Below are 23091 nucleotides of genomic sequence, written 5' to 3'. Positions count from 1 at the left end.
TTATGGACCGATCGTAACAAAATTTGGTGACATGAATTTTGTGTATATAAAACTTATTTGGAGCGGAATTTGTGGAGATACATATGGGGCATTTCATGTCAAGTGAACCAACTTTTGAAATCGATGTCTTCCGATCGGGATGAAATTTGCACCAAGGTTAGCTCTATTGGATAGTAACTCAGACACAATTTTTCAACAACATCGGTCGAGAACTCTCTGAGTTATAGGGGGTAAAATTTTGACAATTTGGTCAAACAGGGGTTTTTTCTTATCCATGTAACTTATTACCTATTGTTCTTAGCAAAATGTGTCCCAAATAGTATAGATAGCTATTTCTTCGATCTTTCGAAAAAAAATATTTAAAAAAAAAAATAAAAAATTTTTAATATTTTTTTTCCGAAATCAAAAACTTTTTTGACTTTTTTTTAAAATGGGTCCTTTTTTTTTTTTTTTTTTTTTTTCTTAAAATAAAGTTTAGATATTTTCCTTGAACACCTACTTGGTCGCTTAGTGGGATGCGAGTGGGATATCTATCAAAATAAATATTTTTTAACTCAAAACATAAAATTTTTGACTTTTTTTGCAAAATCAAAAACTTTGTTGACTTTTTTTTTCAAAATGGACCCTTTTTTAATCTTTTTTTTTAGGTCAAACAAAAGCTTAGATATTATCCTTGAAGACCCTTTTGGTCGCTTAGTGGGATGCGAGTGGGATATCTATCAAAATAAATATTTTTTAACTCAAGACTTAAAATTTTTGACTTTTTTTTTTGCAAATACGATTTTTTTTCCAAATGGGCCCTTTTTTTAAAATTTTTTTTGTAGTCAAAAGAAAGCTTAGGTCCATTCCTTTAAGATATTTTTAGTCCCTTAGTGGGATGCGAGTGGGATATCTATCAAAATAAATATTTTGTAACGCAAGACATACAATTTTTTAATTTTTTTTTGCAAAATCAAAATTTTTTTCCAATATGGGCCCTTTTTTAATTTTTTTTTTTGCTCAAAAGAAAGCCTAGGTCCATTCCTTTAAGATATTTTTAGTCCCTTAGTGGGATGCGAAAGGACCCATTTTAAAAAAAAGTCAGTTTTTGATTTCGGAAAAAAAATATTAAAAATTTTTTATTTTTTTTTTTTAATATTTTTTTTCGAAAGATCGAAGAAATAGCTATCTATACTATTTGGGACACATTTTGCTAAGAACAATAGGTAATAAGTTACATGGATAAGAAAAAACCCCTGTTTGACCAAATTGTCAAAATTTTACCCCCTATAACTCAGAGAGTTCTCGACCGATGTTGTTGAAAAATTGTGTCTGAGTTACTATCCAATAGAGCTAACCTTGGTGCAAATTTCATCCCGATCGGAAGACATCGATTTCAAAAGTTGGTTCACTTGACATGAAATGCCCCATATATATACATACAAATTTTAAATTTGATTCATTCTTAATAACCAAATTTTTCTGTATGTATTTTGCGAATCTGAATCTGACACTCCTAGTAGTAGAGTTTATAAAGCCCGACTTTTTAAAAACCGGTTTGTTGGTTAACCGAAAATTTACCATTTATAAATCCTTTTTATCAGTTAACCAACTTCGAAAAAACCGGTTTAACCTGTAACCCTACATGAAAATAATTATTTTAGAAGTCTAAACAATTATTTTAGAAGTCATTTTTTGTAGTGTATGCTAATATATGTAAAAAATAAATAAATGTTTATAAAATAAAGCTTTTTTCTACACAAAATTCTTACAACATTTTTCTAACTATTATCGCCTTGATAAATTTATTTTTTATTGCTAAATATTACAAAAGCCGTATCAATAAATGTAGAAACCATGTATTTTTTACAAGAAATGGTAAAAAGTTGAAAAAAGTCGAAAATATTCGAAAAGTCGATTAACTAAAAGTCGAAAGTTCGAAAAGTCGATTTTTCATAAACTACCAAAAGTCGAAAGTTCGAAAAGTCGACTTTTTAAAAAACGGAAAAAGTCGAAAGGTCGAAAAGTCGACTTTTTGTTTAAGCTATAGAACCCTAATCATAACATATCCAATATCGTTTTTAGTTTTTAGTAGTCAGGAATGGTTAATATTTAATAACTATAAATAACCAAAAGTTCATTTTATTTTGTAAAAGTGAGTATAACCAAAGAATATAAATCATATAGAATGCGCATCATGTATAAGGAAAATTTCTTATGGAGGGTTGTATCCAGTGTTGCCACAACCTAAAAATTTTTGTAACCAAGTTTATTTAAAAAATAACCAAAATGCTAAAAAAAGTAACCAAAAAAAATTTATTGGAAACGTCAAGATTTCACCATTTACAATATTATGAAAATTAGTTCTTAACACAAAGTATACAGAGATGTCAAATTTGACGTTTCAAGAATTCAATATCAGATGATAGGGCAGTTCTCTTAAAAAGGGATATCAAATATTTTGTACTACAATATAAGTGATGTGTTAAAGCAAAACGCTATACACAACGCGAACATGGTAGACAAAGTAATGTAATCAAAACAAAGAAATAAACAAAACAAAACGATGAAAAGGGCAGTTTATAAAGAAAGAGACAAATAGAAAACGAGATTATTTTCTGTCTCGTGACGCCTCTGTATACTTTGTGGTTCTTAATCACAAAATATTCAGAAAAATCTACCAGAATAATTTGTAATTAAATATATTTTTTTTTATTTTTCGATTTTACACAATTATTTTTACTGAATGTAAATCTTTTAATTTTTTAAAAATGTACCTCATGAAATTTCGGCTCGGTTATGTAAATGAAGAATTAATAAAAAAAAAAATTATATCTGTCGGGTTAAGGAGAAGAAAATTTTACATGATATTTTGTTGTTGGGCAAGAGATTTGCGCAACTAAATTGGCTAGTGTGAAAGGCGTCATAGCTTTTCAAATATTACACTTTTTCTGTGGTTTTGCTGTGACATATGATATTGGTAATTTTCAAGAATGATAAACTAAAGATTACGCCATCACGCGCACATAATTAAAACTTTCTGCGCATATAGAACTCACGCAAACTGTGTTCCTATTGGTTAATAGTCAAGTAATTGTAATTCTAAAGCTGAATTCATCTAAAGCTGAGTTTCAGAAACATTTTTTGTTCGGAACAATTTTTTTTTTATATGTAGTTTGACATTCTATTATATGTAGTTTGACATTCTATTTTTGAGAGAGACTTCAAACTACATATAAAAAAAAAAATTGTTCCGAACAAAAAATGATTCAGAAACTCATGGGCAAGGCGAATTTATATACCAGGTGGTGTTGATTCTACAACAAATACAACATTTACAAAAACCACATGCAATTTGTTTTTGTTTATGTGGTTTCAGCTGTCAAAGTTTGCCTGTTGGTTTTGTTACTTTAACGTTTGTTGTAGCATTCGCCGCAACAAACACAAGATAATTTGACAGCTCAAACCTCTAAACAATATTAATCAGCTGTGCTATCAACACCACCTGGTATATATATTCGCCTTGCTCATGGGTGAATTCAGCTTAAGGTTGCCAACTCTGACATAATACATAAAATGTTTCGCCAGAAATTGTAATTTTCACATATGGAATAGACTTGGCAACCCTTAAAATGGAATATCTACGTCATCTAATGGGAAATCGTGCGCAAGGCGTAATCTTTAGTTTATCATTCTTGGGTAATTTTTATTAGAGTATTTTTAATAAAATCTAAACAAATAGCTAAGGTTGAAGCTAACTAACTAAATATTATATTCAAACTTTCTTGTTCACATATTTTATTCAATATCTTATTCAATTTAAAGAATCGATCAGAGGATCAAAATTGACAAATTATTTGGTGCAGCGAAAAATATAATTGAAAACACATATGTGGGACCAAGGTATATTAATTATAAGGTAGTGTTATCAGAACAGCTGATCGTTTTTTGCTACTATGTTCATTTTTCGCCGTAGTGCAGTATAAATGTCAAACTTTGTTTACATTTTGTAAATGTCAAACATTGTTTTGCTGTTAAATTCGTTTATGTTTTAAAAACAATAATACTACTATTGACATTTTTCCCTGACAGCCAATTCGCCTTCAAATGTAGGCACAATGTCAAACTATGTACATATAAAAAAAATATAACCAATTCGCTCGGTATTCTGAATTCGCCGATGACCCAACCTTATAATTAATATACCTTGTGTGGGACATTTATTTTTAAAACTTTCTTTATTTTTTTGGGCAGCTCTTGTTTTTAAAATATCGCGGTTTTAATTTGTTTGGTTATTCTATATGTTTCTTCTTATTGGTTAAATATTGCATAAATTGAATAAAATGTATAAATAAATCTGATACAAAAAAATAGTAGTGTAATACTCTACCTTTTATAAACATTTTAAATATATTTTCACCAAAAACGCTGCGTATCACGTAAATACAAAAATCAAATTTATATTGCTGTAGTTAGATTTAAATGTGTATTAAGAAATAAGATCTAATTACCTAAAAAATTAATTTAAAAAAAAAATATTTTTTTGGGATGTAAAATTTCGGTGTATAATCTAAATATTTCATTACATTTTTAAATAATTTTTCATTTTAATTGAAAACTATGTTCACTTTAATGTGCAGTATTAAATTTTTATTTAGAATTTTCGGAATACAACATTTTATTGAGGATTGTTATGTGTTTGACAGAACTTTATTTAAAGAATCAAAAGTAATGTACATATTATTTAAAGGGGAGTCAGACGGCATGTATTGCTTGTGTTTTGTGCCATGTATTGGGACATTTTTCCATATGTAAACATGTACATACCGTGTGATCCATATGAAACTTTGTGTATATAAAATACATGTGTATTACTCGTGACATTTTTTGCAATTAGAGCATGTTCTATTTTCGTGTGTATAACAGTGTTGTATTTTGAAATACAACACTGTGTGAGTGCAAAATAAAAAAACAAAACAAAAAATAGTAAAGAAAAATCATAACAAAATAAATTTCATTGCATTAAATATATGTATTGTGATTTAAAAATGTTTTCAATAAATATATTGTTAAAAACAACAAACATATAAACTAATAGAGGTTATGTCACGTGCAATTACATATGTACGTTTGATCGTGGAAATTATGAATCGTATGTATAACGTGAATTTTGACATACACATGTAATTCCATATGTATCGAATACATGTCCCAATACACAAGCAATACATGCCGTCTGACCCCCCTATTACAAAGTATGAATAACTTAAATCTAATAATACAACAGGGTGGTTATAATATATATAATGTTAATAGAAATAGTACAAATGTAAATAATGTAAAATCTTATTTACATAACAAGACTTATTTACATAATCAGACAAATATTCCAAAACATCTACCAGAATTACTATACTCAAAAGAAACATGTAGACCAGTATCATGGTAAAAAATTTCATATTCTAAGTTGTAGTACCCAAAATTTAGAGGAAAAAGACCAAAAAATCGGATATGTAATGTGAATATAAAAACGCGAGCAGACTGGAAAAACAAGTTTAACATGTACTGAGAGTTCATCAACTCTTACAAAACGAAATTGAAATTTTCCAAAATGTCAGTTCCGCTGTGTAATCAAACCAATATTGGAAACTCATTTACATTCCTAAATCACAAAAATCGTAAATATCTTTTAAAAAAATTATTCTTTCTCAAATCTTTTGATATAATTTCAAAGAGGTTGAATTGCCAATCACGATAGATATAATTTGTTTATGAAAACTCTCACGTAAAATTATTCACCTACAACAAGTATTAACACATTTTTAGTCTTAGACTAAATATACGATCTCGTTAGGATCGTATATTGAATAATCTGTCTATAACAAAATGTTTTGAAAAAAGTAACCAAATATTTTTTTTCAAAAATATTTTGTTTTTCATTCACATGCGCATTCTATATTCTATATATTCTTTGGTATAACTATGTTACTAAATATATAACACTTGTTTTAATTATTGGTTTATTCATTAAATTTCAACAAAAAAGTGTAAATCGTAAATTTTTGAATTAAATATTTGATCATTTTGAAATTTATTATCACCTGACTTTCTGATATGAAACAGAAAATGTTCCAAGTCCCAAAAAAAGATATAGAAGAATTATAAATCATACCAAATGTGTAATAAAACTGCATTAACAGATTTCAAAAATATTTAAAATCAATGATTTTAGAACGTATTTTGTCTCTCCTGTAATATTTCTGAACAGGAACTTAGCACGTTCGTACACGAAATTATTAAAAATATACAATTTTAAGAACAAATCAAATTTATTGAAAGAAGGCATGTACAGTGGTGGCCAGGAATTTAAGACAAAAATTGTTTGCTAAATTCCATGTAATTGTCAATTATTTTTTCAAATATTTCCACAAATATGTATGCATGAGGACTGTTTTAGCACACAAGTGTGTTTTATTCGACTGTGTCAATTCATACATATTCACCATGAACACATAAAATTTTTCTACAACTTGACCAAAAAAAATTTTTTTTTAATAAACATATTTTCTCACATTTATATCATTATAATTTTATTATTATAAAATATTCAGACCAAATTTCGTATTTTTAGTTCCATTAGTTTCGGTCATATCATGTTATTAACAGCGGATGTTCGCTGAGGTGGGTCAACGTATTTCCACATATCTTTGTCCATATATGTTTTACCGATTTTTCCAAACATTTTTCAGAAACTAGAAACAATAATAAATTTCATACCCATCGAGGTTCTTTTATTTTGTCTCTATCGCACTTAAAATTCAGTTGATGAAAAAAATTCAAGTATTTGTCTTAAATTGGTGGCCACCACTGTACATCAAATATATGTACATAACATTCAATTTAAGCTTTGTTAAAAGCATCACTAAGTTTTTAATGGATCCTTAGTAAGATTTAGTTATTTTAATTTTTTCATTATGAGAAATTGATTCAGAAAACGCTTTTAAGTATACTCATTGTCCACTACTATTTAGAATCATTGTAATTCTTAAAATTTTGTATATCAGCAGTTTAGGTTTCGAAATCAGACCAACATTTTAATATAATGTGTATGCAATGAATATAAAAAATTCAACAAAACATGAGATTTATTAATTTTAGTCCCAAATTTTAAAAACCAGTTAAACGATTGATTTAAACGTTTTAACCGAAAATCAACATTTTAAATTAACCGGTTCGAAAAAAAACCGGTTGAACGGTTTATAAATACTAAGCAGTGTTAGAATAAATGTAACTTTTCACAGTATATGGCATATTTTTCTGGGACCTTTACAATTATGACATCTTCTATCTATCTTCTATATAAATATAAATATGTCGTTCGTTGGTAATTGCATCAGTAGACAAATTTTTTTTTAAAATGTTGACCACACCATTTTTTTTTCGATATATCTAAAATCGCATGACGCCTGGACCGATTTAACTAATTTTATTTTAATGTTCGCAATACAAAAGTTTTTACATAAATAAAAATTGTCCACGTCCACTAATACGTCCACTTATTAAATCAAGAATTAGAAATTCTTTATCAAGAATTAGAGATCGATCTTTGATCACTCATATTTCTAAACAAAAATCTATTTTTTATATAAAAACTCAAAATATCTAAATTCGCTAATAACTTGGCAAATAAGCGTTTAATCAAGAAAAGGAGCTCGATTTGTGATCACTCATATTTCTGACCAAACATCGATTTTTTATATAAAAACTCAAAAGATCTAAATTCGCTAATAACTTGGCCAAGAAGCGTTTAATCAAGAAAAAGAACTCGATCTGTGATCACTCATATTTCTGACCAAAATTCGATTTTTTATGTAAAAACTCAAAATATCTAAATTCGCTAATAACTTGGCCAATAAGTGTTTAATCAAGAAAAGTAGATCGATCTGTGATCACTCATATTTCTGACCAAAATTCGATTTTTTATATAAAAACTCAAAATATCTAAATTCGCTAATAACTTGACCAATAAGCGTTTAATCAAGAAAAGGAGTTAGATCTGTGATCACTCAAATTTCTGACCAAAAATGGATTTTTTATATAAAAACTCTAAATATCTAAATTCGCTAATAACTTGGCCAATAAGTGTTTAATCAAGAAAATTAGATCGATCTGTGATCACTCATAGTTCTGACCACATTCGATTTTTTTATATAAAAACTCAAAATATCTAAATTCGCTAATAACTTGGCCAATAAGCGTTTAATCAAGAAAAGGAGTTAGATCTGTGATCACTTATATTTCTGACCAAAAATCGATTTTTTATATAAAAACTCAAAATATCTAAATTCGTCATTCCCACTTGTTACTTCAAACAAGCAACATCTCTTACAAAGATCGCTTACTTAAATTATTGTACGTACATATATATACTCAAATAACTATAATAATAAAAACTCAAAATAACAAAAACAATACTAAGAACTTTAGTATAAAATAAAAATACAAAAAAAAAACAATTATAAAACAAGTAAAAACTTTATTAAAATGAACAAACCACCTGACGTCGCGAAACAAAAACTAAATCCGATTAACTACGGTCTTGAATATGATTTTTCTAAAAGAGTTTCAATAAATTCAAACGGTCCTATTTATCTTATGATTACACGTGTTAACAACGACAACAGTGACAAAAACTTATCCAACGTTTCCTCCTTTTTAATAAAAAGGGTTATTGATTCTACTTGCAATGGAGAAGTTGCGGAATGCAAAAAGCTACGTAGTGGTTCAATACTAGTTAAAACAAAAAATTTAACTCAAGCGAACAAACTCATTAAACTCACTGCTATGAATCAAAATATAAAGATCAATATAATGGAACACAAGTCACTAAATTTCACTAAAGGAGTTATGTACTCCTCTGATCTTTTTGGAATACCGGAGGATGAAATTTTAAACAATATGGCTTCCCAAAAAGTAGTCGAAGTCAAAAAAATATTAAAAAAAGAACAAGATAATTTGAAAGAAACGGGGTTATTAATTCTAACCTTTTTATTAACTGATTTGCCAGAACACGTTTATATGGGCTACGAAAAAATATATATTCGTCCTTATATACCAAACCCAATCAGATGTAACAATTGTCTACATTACGGTCATATCCAGAAAACATGTGAACTACAAAAGCTTTGTTGTATCAACTGCAAGGAAAACCATATTGAAAATAATAAACACTTGGCAAAGGACAAAAAATGTCCAATATTTTTAAAAACCAAAGAAATTCAAGCCATTAGAATCCTCGAAAACATCTCAAAAAAATGCAGAAAAAATTTATAACAAAAGACACCTTAACAATAATCAAACAGTTGCTTCCATCACCAAATCCAGCAATCCTATTACAACTTCTCAAAGGACTCAACTAATTAGTTATGATGATCCATTATTAAACACAAATTCCACCATCAACATTGCTAACATACAAAACAATCAAGATAAGAACGAACCAGAATCTATTATATTGGACCACATTAACCTAGCAACACCATTTAGCCAAAATCAGTCATCTCTATCAACAACAAAAATTCTTCCCAGGAACACATCTAATCGCTTAAAAAATCAATTAAAGGCAAATTTTAAGGCAAACACCAAACCAAGCATCGACAAATCAATTAATAAGAACAAACATAGTCAAGATGAAATAATGGAATAACTACAGAACAAATACTAGACCCCCATAGTAGTGTGATCAGCCCTACACTGACGTCTAGTTTGGGGTGGACGGACTCATGGGAGAGGCCGCCCATCTGGATGGTCCCATGTTTGGCATATTGGGGGTGTTGTTTTTGGGTATTAGACACAAAACAAATGTTCGTATGCTTTTAATTTAGTCTTGCAGTCGTTGCGACACTGTCGGCGTCATCACTGGATCATTTTGAGTGGCGACTTTACATGAAGAAGTTTGACACTCCGATTGGACAGTTTGTGTGGGGCGGATCGCACCTCTACAAAACAGTATTTATATCTAATTTTATTACTTATTATTTATTTATTTTGTATTTTTATTAATTACTTAAGTATATTCAATTTATATAAAATTTATTATGAACATTAACATAATCCCAATGGAACATTAGAGGTTATTTAAACAATTATAATGAATTGCAATTATTACTAAAAAAACACAATCCAGAAATAATAGCTCTCCAGGAAACTCATTTCCACTCCCTTTCTGGCATTCCGATCCCATTAAACTATAAAATCTTTTTCAAAAATACAGAAACTCAGTCCTACGGAGGAGTTGCCCTTCTAATACATAACTCTCTTCAATTTTCCCCGTTTAATCTACCTAACATTTTTGATTCAGTTCTATTCAAGCTAAAACTAAATTTACCATAATTAACTCCTATATTCCACCATCCAAGAATTTTGACCTACATGCATTAAGAAATATGTATGTTTGACAATTTTAACAATAACGTCCTTATAGTAGGTGATTTCAATAGTTGGAATACTATTTGGGGATCCCCAACCAACAATCATAGAGCAGTGATGTTCAAAAATAAAAGTGAACATGTATTGGTGAGAGAGCTACCCAGCAAACATAATGTCAAACACTTAAAATAATAACAAAATGAAGAAAGCTTAGATTTAGGATTTTTGTCAAATAATACCAATTTATTAAATGAATGTCATTTAAATTTTAAAGAATTGAAAAAATATACATTGTAAGTCCGAAATTCTCTTAAATTTTGTATTTATTTTTGATTTTGTTCAATTGTAACTGAAACGCGTGTGTTTGCTATGCTTCGAACAAGAACAACCAACAACAATGCTTAATAAATTTCTGAAAAAAATTACGATAGTCTGCCATATGTGTTTTCTTCGCATGCTCAGCGATGAATGAACAAAAGTCATTAAAAGAGCATAACAAATGTGTGTAAATTTTTCAAACAATTGTTGTATGGCGTGAACATCACTGTCATAGAGGCAATGTCTTAGCAAATTACATCACCCAATCCAACTTTGTTATTTTCAATGATGGTTCTCCAACGCATTTCAGCACACATAACACATTCACAAACGTTGATATTTCTTTTGGTTCAGCATACTTAAAAATACAATCTAACTGGAAAACTGAAAACGACCTATATGGAAGTGATCATTTTCCAATCATTATTAAACTTTTTATCATTATTAAACTATTTATTACTAATAAAGCCAATGAACGTTCATTCTGTAATAATATCAATAAGGAAGCATCTAACTTGCAGAAAATAATTCTGCAAAGTGCAAACTCTTCAATTCCCCAAATAAATCCTACAATTACAAAAACAACCCCCTGGTGGAATAAACACCTAGAGGAATTAAAAAAGGAAAAAAAATAAGCTATGGAACAAATTAAAAATATTAACACAGAAAATATAATTAATTATAAAAGAGCAGCTGCTAAGTTCAGAAAAGAATTGAAAATATCTAAAAGTAAATCTATTTCTAACTTTACCTCAGAAATAAATCCTCAAACACCCTCAAATAAAATTTGGTCCAACATAAGAACATTTTGTGGTTTAAACCTTATACCATGTTCACACGACGGCATTATTCGTCATTCACGCTCTCATTCGTCATTCAACCCCCAATTACGAACTGAATTACATGATTCGCCATACAAAATTTCAAGTGCGAATTACCTTGTTCGTACGTAATTCAGTTTGAATTACCTTATGAATTACGAACGAATGACTGTCATCTCTAATTTTTATCGATTATTTATGTATCAAAATCAGCTGTCCAAACAAAAATGTCAAAACAAAACAAAATAAAGAAAAAGATTTTTGTATTAAATAAATAAATTAAAAGAAATAAAAAGTCTGATTAAAGTTAAAGCCACGCAGCTCTGCCATTCTTTCAGCCCACACCTCTAATAAAGCCCGCTCGCCCTGGTCCCACTTGCTTGCACTTTTTCTTGTTTCTAATAATGAAAATAATAATTAAATTATATTTGATTAATTAATAATGCTACAATTTTATGTTTTTACTTACCTATTTTATCCATTGCCAAATTACAAATTTAAAATTCGCACCAAACAAACAAAAAAAAAACAAAACATGTAAACAGAAGAAGAAATAAATAAATGTCAAACTGAATTACGAATGTTGTCGTGTAAACAGGTTGATTCGCAATCGTAATTCAAAACGCGAATTAAGTAATTCAGACTGCCATGGAAACATGGCATTAGACATTCCATTAATACTATTGAATCGACTGAAGTTCCTGGACAATTTCTAACGGACAAACGGGAGATAGTAGAAGAATTCGCGAAATATTGGTCTTCTGAATTGGATGACTGTAACTTCTCTGACGAATTTGGGCAAATAAACATCAAATAATGAATAACCAATTAAATCCATATCCCTCACAGATGGCTAATAATATAGAGAAAGACATCACGTTAATTGAATTAGAATTTGCTCTTGGTAAAATGAAAGGTAACAGACCTGGTATAGACAGGATATCTTATCCGATGATCAAAAACTTATGCAACAAAACCAAACATAGAATTATACATCTATACAAGTAATTTTTTTCCAATTTTATACCATCCTTCTACAAGATTAGCACAATAACACCCATACCTAAACCGAACACCGATAAGACTAAATTAAGTTCGTATAGACCTATCTCCCTAAACTTATGCATATCTAAACTACTCGATAAGATAATAGCAAACCGCCTTTGGTGGTTCGTTAATACTAACAATTTAATTTGCACTCATCAACTTGGATTCAGAAAGGGTAAATCTATTGCTGATGCCTTACTTTTCATTGATCATTTACTTATCATTTACGACTCACTATCACACAAAAATCACTCTTCAATTTTATCCCTAGATTTCGCAAAAGCTTTTGATAAAATTGGAATACACACCGTCATTCACCAACTATTAGAATGGAATCTGGGACCAAAAATAATAAAACACGTTCTAAATGTTCTATCAAAAAGACAAATTAGAGTTAAATTACATAATAATCATTCTAAATTATACCCTCTGCACAATGGGATCCCACAAGGATCACCACTCTCTGTCATTCTCTTTCTAATCTCTTATAATAGACTAAGCAACAAACTTTTATCAATTAAACAATACAACTTCTGTGCGTATGCAGATGATTTCTATTTAATTAAGAAAATTGGAAAAGAAAAAAATGGAACCATCGACATTAATCCCTTGATAACCCAAATAGAAGATTGGTCTAAATATTCAGGTGCTAAACTGTCACTGTCTAAACATCTACACATTTGTAGAAAAAAATCATGCAATCATATCATCTCTTCTAATACTGTTACGATAGAAAATTGTAATTCGATGAAGATATTAGGCATTATTTTTAACAATAGATACAATTGGAATGGACATTTAAAATTTATTGCGGAAGATCTGACACGAAGATTGAACATAATAAAATGTCTGTCTAATAGAAACTTTAACTGTAATATTTATTCCTTAATATCGGTTATCAATTCAATAATTGTATCTCATTAAGCTTCTCACCTAAAACCTTCCTTTCAAAAAATCAATACCATTCTAAATTCTGCACTTAGAATCTCATTAAAAGCTTTTAAAACCACCCCAATTCACAACATGTTTTTTGAAACTGGAATAAACAGTTTAGAAATAAACCGAAACATCATAACCTGCAATCTACTGAAAAATATACTTAATAGTTCAAATTCTCCCATATTCAAAATATGCTCTAAACTTTCGACAAAACCAAACCGTAACAAAATCCAATCAACACTTAGTCGCATTTTCAACTTTGCTAGAGAAAATAACCTACCAATTAAACCACAAAAAGTAAGCTCAATATCTCCACACCCACCATGGCACCTACCTATTGATAACATAAATACAACATTAGCCCAATATCAGAAATCGTCCACACCTGCCTCTACTTACAGATAATGTTTCCAATGTATAATAGCGAAACATACAGATTACAAACTTATTTTTACAGATGGTTCCAAAGATAATGGTAATGTACCTTACAGTGTTACTACCTCCGATTCCGTTATAAGAAATTCCATACTCCCCTCATATTCGACAATATTCTCTGCCGAAATAATAGCAATATTTGAGGCAATCAAACACATTGGAGATACAACAACAAACATAATGATTTGCTCAGATTCATTATCTGCTATGCGATCTATTAGTAATTTACACAACACAAACTACTACTCCAAATAAGTCAGAGACTTCCTGGCTAAAAACCCCAATGTAAAATTAATATGTATTCCTGGACACTGCCAAATTCAAGGAAACGAATTTGCTGATTCAGTGGCTAAACTATCCCATAATTTCCCTCTTCATCTAACACCAAACCTTAATACCCATGATATATAATTTCACATTCGAGATTTATTGATCAGTCAAGGAAATTCATGGTCTAAAAACTCCAACTGGTACAAATCCATTAACCAAGAAAGGACAAATCTAAAAAAATCAACTATCAGGAATGTACTAAATTTATAAGACTAAGACTTGGACAGACCTTCTGCACACACATACATGTGGGATGAGTTTATGCAACTAACCTGACGAGAGCAAGTAGTCAGTTTGTGTTCGATCGTTGTATATTGAAGACGTGTGTGTGACGCGTAAATTTCTTTTATATCAAACGTTTTTATGTACTTCTTTTTTTAACTTTTATCTACTGTTATATATTGTCAACAAATAAATTAATAAACTATGAATTATTTGATTTAAAATTAAAAGTAGACTCCACAATTTGGGGGCTCATCCAAGATTTTGTAAAATAGTGCGAACTGTATGTAATTCGGTGTTTTCGGGGAAAAGCTAGTTGAACTCAAAACTTAAATTTAAGAAGAACAAGTAAGAAAGTATGGTCGGTCAAGCCCGACCATATAATACCCTACATGAAATTAGGTTGTGTGATTTATGTCTATATTAAAGTTAACTATGTTGAATTTTGTGTGTTTACCAACATTTTTAAGCGATTTATGCACGTTAAAGTGATTTTCGGAAGCGGGTCTATATGGGAGCTATGACTAATTATGGACCGATCGTAACAAAATTTGGTGACATGAATTTTGTGTATATAAAACTTATTTGGAGCGGAATTTGTGGAGATACATATGGGGCATTTCATGTCAAGTGAACCAACTTTTGAAATCGATGTCTTCCGATCGGGATGAAATTTGCACCAAGGTTAGCTCTATTGGATAGTAACTCAGACACAATTTTTCAACAACATCGGTCGAGAACTCTCTGAGTTATAGGGGGTAAAATTTTGACAATTTGGTCAAACAGGGGTTTTTTCTTATCCATGTAACTTATTACCTATTGTTCTTAGCAAAATGTGTCCCAAATAGTATAGATAGCTATTTCTTCGATCTTTCGAAAAAAAATATTTAAAAAAAAAAATAAAAAATTTTTAATATTTTTTTTCCGAAATCAAAAACTTTTTTGACTTTTTTTTAAAATGGGTCCTTTTTTTTCTTTTTTTTTTTTTTTTCTTAAAATAAAGTTTAGATATTTTCCTTGAACACCTACTTGGTCGCTTAGTGGGATGCGAGTGGGATATCTATCAAAATAAATATTTTTTAACTCAAAACATAAAATTTTTGACTTTTTTTGCAAAATCAAAAACTTTGTTGACTTTTTTTTTCAAAATGGACCCTTTTTTAATCTTTTTTTTTAGGTCAAACAAAAGCTTAGATATTATCCTTGAAGACCCTTTTGGTCGCTTAGTGGGATGCGAGTGGGATATCTATCAAAATAAATATTTTTTAACTCAAGACTTAAAATTTTTGACTTTTTTTTTTGCAAATACGATTTTTTTTCCAAATGGGCCCTTTTTTTAAAATTTTTTTTGTAGTCAAAAGAAAGCTTAGGTCCATTCCTTTAAGATATTTTTAGTCCCTTAGTGGGATGCGAGTGGGATATCTATCAAAATAAATATTTTGTAACGCAAGACATACAATTTTTTAATTTTTTTTTGCAAAATCAAAATTTTTTTCCAATATGGGCCCTTTTTTAATTTTTTTTTTTGCTCAAAAGAAAGCCTAGGTCCATTCCTTTAAGATATTTTTAGTCCCTTAGTGGGATGCGAGTGGGATATCTATCAAAATAAATGTTTTAACACAAAAATTGTATGTCTTGAGTTACAAAACATTTATTTTGATATATATCCCACTCGCATCCCACTAAGCGATCAAAACCATCTTAAAGGAATAGGCCTAAGCTTTCTTTATAGCAAAAAAAAAAATTACAAAAAGGGCCCATTTTAAAAAAAAGTCAAAAAAGTTTTTGATTTTGCCAAAAAATCAAAAATTTTATATCTTGAGTTACAAAATATTTATTTTGATAGATATCCCACTCGTATCCCACTAAGGGACCTAAAATATCTTAAAGGAATGGACCTAAGCTTTCTTTTGACTAAAAAAAAATTTTTAAAAAAGGGCCCATTTTGAAAAAAAATTCGAATTTGCAAAAAAAAAGTCAATAATTGAATGTCTTGAGTTACAACATTTTTATTTTAATAGATATCCTACTCACATCTTCCTAAGTGACAAAATAGGTCTTAAAGGAAAAGACCTAAGCTTTCTTTTGAGCAAAAAAAAAATTTTTAAAAAAAAGTCCCATATTGGAAAAAAATTTCGATTTTGCAAAAAAAAATTAAAAAATTGTTACAAAATATTTATTTTGATAGATATCCCACTCGCATCCCACTAAGGGACTAAAAATATCTTAAAGGAATGGACCTAGGCTTTCTTTTGAGCAAAAAAAAAAATTAAAAAAGGGCCCATATTGGAAAAAAATTTTGATTTTGCAAAAAAAAATTAAAAAATTGTATGTCTTGCGTTACAAAATATTTATTTTGATAGATATCCCACTCGCATCCCACTAAGGGACTAAAAATATCTTAAAGGAATGGACCTAAGCTTTCTTTTGACTACAAAAAAATTTTAAAAAAAGGGCCCATTTGGAAAAAAAATCGTATTTGCAAAAAAAAAAGTCAAAAATTGTAAGTCTTGAGTTAAAAAATATTTATTTTGATAGATATCCCACTCGCATCCCACTAAGCGACCAAAAGGGTCTTCAAGGATAATATCTAAGCTTTTGTTTGACCTAAAAAAAAAGATTAAAAAAGGGTCCATTTTGAAAAAAAAAAGTCAACAAAGTTTTTGATTTTGCAAAAAAAGTCAAAAATTTTATGTTTTGAGTTAAAAAATATTTATTTTGATAGATATCCCACTCGCATCCCACTAAGCGACCAAGTAGGTGTTCAAGGAAAATATCTAAACTTTATTTTAAGAAAAAAAAAAAAAAAAGAAAAAAAAGGACCCATTTTAAAAAAAAGTCAAAAAAGTTTTTGATTTCGGAAAAAAAATATTAAAAATTTTTTATTTTTTTTTTTAAATATTTTTTTTCGAAAGATCGAAGAAATAGCTATCTATACTATTTGGGACACATTTTGCTAAGAACAATAGGTAATAAGTTACATGGATAAGAAAAAACCCCTGTTTGACCAAATTGTCAAAATTTTACCCCCTATAACTCAGAGAGTTCTCGACCGATGTTGTTGAAAAATTGTGTCTGAGTTACTATCCAATAGAGCTAACCTTGGTGCAAATTTCATCCCGATCGGAAGACATCGATTTCAAAAGTTGGTTCACTTGACATGAAATGCCCCATATATAAATTAAACATTTATGACCGATAAAGTCCAATTTCGGGAGGATATTTGTATGGGGGCTAGGTGAAATAGTGGACCGATTTCAGCCAGTTTCAATAGGCTTGGTCCTTGAGCCGAAAAAATAATATGTACCAAATTTGATCGAAATATCTTCAAAATTGCGACCTGTACTCTGCGCACAAGGTTTACATGGACAGCAAGCCAGCCAGCCAGCCAGCCAGCCAGCCAGCCAGCCAGCCGACCAGACGGACGGACGGATGGACATCGCATAATCGACTCAGAAAGTGATTCTAAGTCGATCGGTATACTTTAAGGTGGGTGTTAGACTAATATTTTTGGGCGTTACAAACATCTGCACAAACGCATAATACCCTCCAAAACACACTCGAACAAACGTATATATTGGAATAGTGTGAGTGTTGTGTATTGTGAGCTCTATCGGTTGCAAGCGGAGAAACGGAAAACAACAACAAGCAGAGAATCGATCGTGTATGTTGAGTGTTGTATGTGACGTGTATTACGTGCTTGTTGCTACAGGGCAAGGAAGAACACACAGGAACAAAAAGACGTTAGGTTTGATATACATATGTATATGAAAAGAGGAACACGGACATAAGACGACAATAGTGATTAGTGTGAGTGTGTTGTATTTGGTTGCAACAGCACAAAGTATATAATGGCAAGCTTGGGTATGTTTGACAAGGTTCGTGAGAACTTAAGACACGCAACAAAACATAACATAGTGGCTTTACACAAATTTGTATTTGAGTACGAAGGCGATCGTTCAAACCGCCAACGTTTGAGAGAGTTTGAAGGTTTTTTGTACGACGAGAAAGACGAGGCGTATGGAAAGAAGGTTGCATACGTGAATGAAAACTTGACGTCAGCAGAACTAACTTCAATTTGCAACATTTTGTGTATAAATTACGACGACGGAGATTTGACACAACATATTTTTCGGCAATTGAAAAAAGGTGCTATGCTCAACGCAATCAACGACGCAAGCTGCGATGAGGAAGAAGTTGCATGTGGTGGTGTTATGAAGTGTGTTGTAGAACATCATGAATGTACAAAGCAGAACGAGAAAACAGATGTAAACGACGTTGACGACAGTTTTTTGTCTGTTGAAGACAATAATAGTGTGAATAGAATGACGACGCGAGCGATACGACCACAAGTTTCAAGGTTCGCAATGAGTTTTCGAGACATTGAGGATTCGATAAGGACGCTTGATGGCAAAGGAGACTTACCTATCGATGCCTGGGTGGAGGAATTCGAAGAGACAGCCGCTATAATGAATTGGGACGAATTCCAAATGTATGTTTTTGCCAAAAAGTCTTTAAGTGGCTTGGCAAAACTGGTTGTTCAAAGCGAGCGTGGCATAACGTCTTGGAGAAAACTTAAGGCAGCCTTGATCGGAGAGTTTCGTTCAACTATTAATAGTGCGCAGATCCATAAGCAGCTGTCCGAAAGGAAAATGAGAAAAGGCGAATCCGTTCAAGAATATTTTCTTCATATGAAAGAAAACGCGTCGCGCGGTAATATCGATGACGATTCGATTATACAATACGTTATTGACGGTATAAATGACTTAAATGTGAATAAATCGATTTTATACGGTGCTTGTGATATAAATCCCAATGTGATGATCAAAAAATTGTGAAATTTGTTTAACAAAATTTTTAAAAATTTGAAAATGGAGATTCGAACGGCCGTTAAAAAAAATATTTTTTTTGGCCATACCTGAGAATAGGTTAACTTTATCCTACGAAGACAAAAACTCATACACAAGTAAATACGGATATATAGTAAATAAAAATTAGCTTTTATTTTAATTTTTTCGAAATATGTTAATTTTTTTTCCTAAATTTTTTGTTCAAGTGGCCTGAAACGCGTTAATAGTCTGGCGAATTTATAATAACTTTAACATTTTTTAACCACATTTTGTCATTTCTATCTCATTACAACGATAATTACGTACACATTTCGATTCTTTTGCATTCAATTGCAAAAATATTTATTTAGTAACAAAATTTTTAAAAAAGAGAAAAATTTGCATTTTTTCCGAATTTTAGCGATAATCATAGTCATTTTGACCCAAAGGAGATACAGTTAATTTCTAAATTTTTTTTTTTAATGTAATTTTCATTAATATAAATAAATCTACATATTTCTAGAAAACAATGCGGAAAGTTAACGAGTTTCACCTATTTATTCCATATAAATAGTAAAATTTTGCATATATCTGAACTTTGACCTCGATGCGCGTCCAGAAATCGTTGTCCGATTTGGCTCAAATTTTCAGCATTTAACTTTTAGGCCTAGTGTCACAATATTCCACCCGGCACTTTTCGAAATCTAAAAAAAATCGGCTGTCACTCTAATATATATACGCCTTTGTACAAATAATTTTATAATTAAAGAATTGAATTGAAAAAAAACTGCTAAATTTTAAAGTCGTTCCTGAAGCATTGCACTACGTAACCATTGTTTTATTCTAGGCATAGCTGAGAAACTTCTTTCGCAACTATCTGAACTAATAGTAATGCGTAATGCTTCTATGATAAGAATGTTTGCGCTGATGATATGTGTGAACAAGAATCCACAATAACTAAGTTTAGCCTGTCGGATAAACAATGAACCAAAATGGCTTGCGGATTTTACTCCTTCATTTAAGCTTGTAAATACCAAACATTACATGTGCTCCGTTGTACGATTGGCATTGGAATATTTTTTAACTTTTTGGGTTCCAAAAACCCGATGATTAATGTTCTAGGGCACAGGAATCTCTTAACGGAACAATCTACAAATCCAAAAAAATCTTTCTGCGACTTTCCAAATTTTTATCTGGGGTGGGCAGATGCGAGTCTGGGGTGGTTTTGCCCACCCCAGCATTTGACAGACTTTTTGTTCGGTTTTGACATTAACTTAAGCTAGCTTATGCATATTATAGTTGGGCCTTTAGGTTTTTGACAACAAACTTAGAAGCGCTCAGTAGCGCTTCTATGTATATTTTTTTCTATGTCCTATATGAATAAAAATTATCATTCAATAATACGTTTTTTTTCTTTTTAACCTTTTTATACCCTTTTCAAACCGCTTCTCATAAATTCACAAATTGAACACGCCCACTTTTTTCGATTTATCTAAAATCGGAAAACGAATACATCGATTTGGCTATCTTTTGTTTAAATGATCATAGTAATAAAATTTAAGTTTTTACTGCAAGAAAAATTGACCACACCATTTTTTTTTCGATATATCTAAAATCGCAGGACGCCTGCAACGATTTAACTAATTTTTTTTTAATGTTCGCAATACATAGTCCGCAAAAGTTTTTTCATAAATAAAAATTGTCCACGTCCACTAATACGCCCACTTATTAAATACATCTGCAAAATTCATCGGTCTGTGATCAATCATATTTCAGACCAAAGTTCGAATATCTGAATTCGCTAATAACTTGGCCAATAAGCGTTTAATCAAGAAAGGGGCTCGATCTGTGATCACTCATATTTCTGACCAAAAATCGTCAAAATATCTAAATTCGCTAATAAGTTGGACAATTTAATCAAGAAAAGGAGCTCGATCTGTGATCACTCATATTTCTTAACAAAAATCGATTTTTTATATAAAAACTCAAAATATCTAAATCTGCTAATAACTTGGCCAATAATCGTTTAATCAAGAAAAGGAGCTCGATCTGTGATCACTCATATTTCTGACAAAAAATCGATTTTTTAAATAAAAAACTCAAAATACCTAAATTCGCTAATAACTTGGCCAATAATTGTTTAATCAAGAAAAGGAGCTAGATATGTGATCACTCATATTTCTGGCCAAAATTCGATTTTTTATATAAAAACTCAAAATATCTAAATTCGCTAATAACTTGGCCATTTGATATTTGATTTTTATTTATATAGATTATATTCTCAATAAATTCCAATGTGATGATCAAACAATTCTGAAACAAAAAAAATTTTAAAAATGGAGTTTGAAACAGCCGTTAAAAAATGTTTATTTTTTTGGGTATACCTGTGAATAGGTTAACGGTATCCTACGAAGACAAAAACTCATATACAAGTAAATATGGATATATTTTAAGTAAAAATGAGCTTTTATTTTAACATTTATCAAAATATGTTAATTTTGTTCCTTGTTCTAGTTGCCTGAGACACGTTAATGGCCTGGCGAATTTTTAATAACTAACATATTTTGACCAATTTCTGGTTTTTATGTCTCATTAGAACGACAATTATGTACACATTTCAATTCTTTTAAATAAAATTGCAAAAGTAATTTTTTAATGGGAAAATTTTTGCAAAAACTGAAAAAAATTAATTTTTTCCCCTTCTAAATGCATCTCAAAACTTCAGAGGGCATGCACGTCTTAACCCCAACCGATTTACCTAAAATTTTTTCAGGATGATTTTTTTTACTAATGTTCACCAAACTGGGGGGTGAGAATGGCAATCCATGAGAGAATGAAAATCCAACTTTCGCTTATTAAGGGCCACCCTAATGCATACACTAGCTTAAGTCAGCTTAAGCAACTGTGCGAATACATATAAAACGTATGTAAAAAACTATAATGTACTTAAGAGAGTTTAGTCAAGTTTCGTCAACTTTTATTTGCTTAAGCATAGAGCGAAGCCGGTCACACATTCCGTACGGAATCAGCTGTTTGTTTATTTTATACAAATAAAATAAAGAAAAAATTGTGAAAGACTATGTTGTCTTAGTGAATGTTTGTAGGACATTAAAATATTTATTCAATTTTACTTCTTAAGAGCTAAACATAAAAATCTTAAAATTAACTAGAACTAAGATAAGATCTCAAGTATGCTTGTGTACTTGAAACCTTATCAATGTAATTTGTCATCACAGCGTGGGGTAATAAGCGCACTAGTGATAAGAATGTGTTTTATTGCCTATTTTTAACTCTCACTAAATTGTCTATGCATTACATAAACGAAAGAATTAATGTGCATCTTGCAACTAAAATTCTTATCGTTTGGTTTGGACATTAACTAGCTTATGCATATTATAGTTGGGCCTTTAGGTTTTTGACAACAAACTTAGGTTCTTTGTCTCTCAGTAGCGCTTCTATGTATATTTTATTCTATGTCCTATATGAATAAAAATTATCATTCAATAATACGTTTTTTTCTTTTTAACCTTTTTATACCCTTTTCAAACCGCTTCTCATAAATTCACAAATTGAACACAAGCATTTTTTTAATTTGGACAGGACAACGTCTGTCGGGTCAGCTAGTTTATAATAAAAATAACAACATAATTGTTATTTTTTGATTTTTTTTTTGTCAGATTTTGTTTTTTATACCCTACACCACCATAATGGGGAGGGTATATTGGATTAGTGCTGATGTCTGT

At 30.2% G+C, this 23091-nt stretch overlaps 1 protein-coding gene across 2 annotated transcripts in view; it reads left to right on the top strand.

Annotated features, from left to right (window-relative positions):
- Mob3 (MOB kinase activator 3) overlaps positions 1–23091 on the top strand; it is a 398792-nt gene that overhangs the window by 34384 nt on the left and 341317 nt on the right. The gene's annotated exons all lie outside the window — the stretch shown is intronic.

Source organism: Calliphora vicina, chromosome 2 (assembly GCF_958450345.1).
Source record: "Calliphora vicina chromosome 2, idCalVici1.1, whole genome shotgun sequence".
Taxonomy (NCBI): domain Eukaryota; kingdom Metazoa; phylum Arthropoda; class Insecta; order Diptera; family Calliphoridae; genus Calliphora; species Calliphora vicina.
This window is presented reverse-complemented; position numbering and strand designations above follow the sequence as displayed.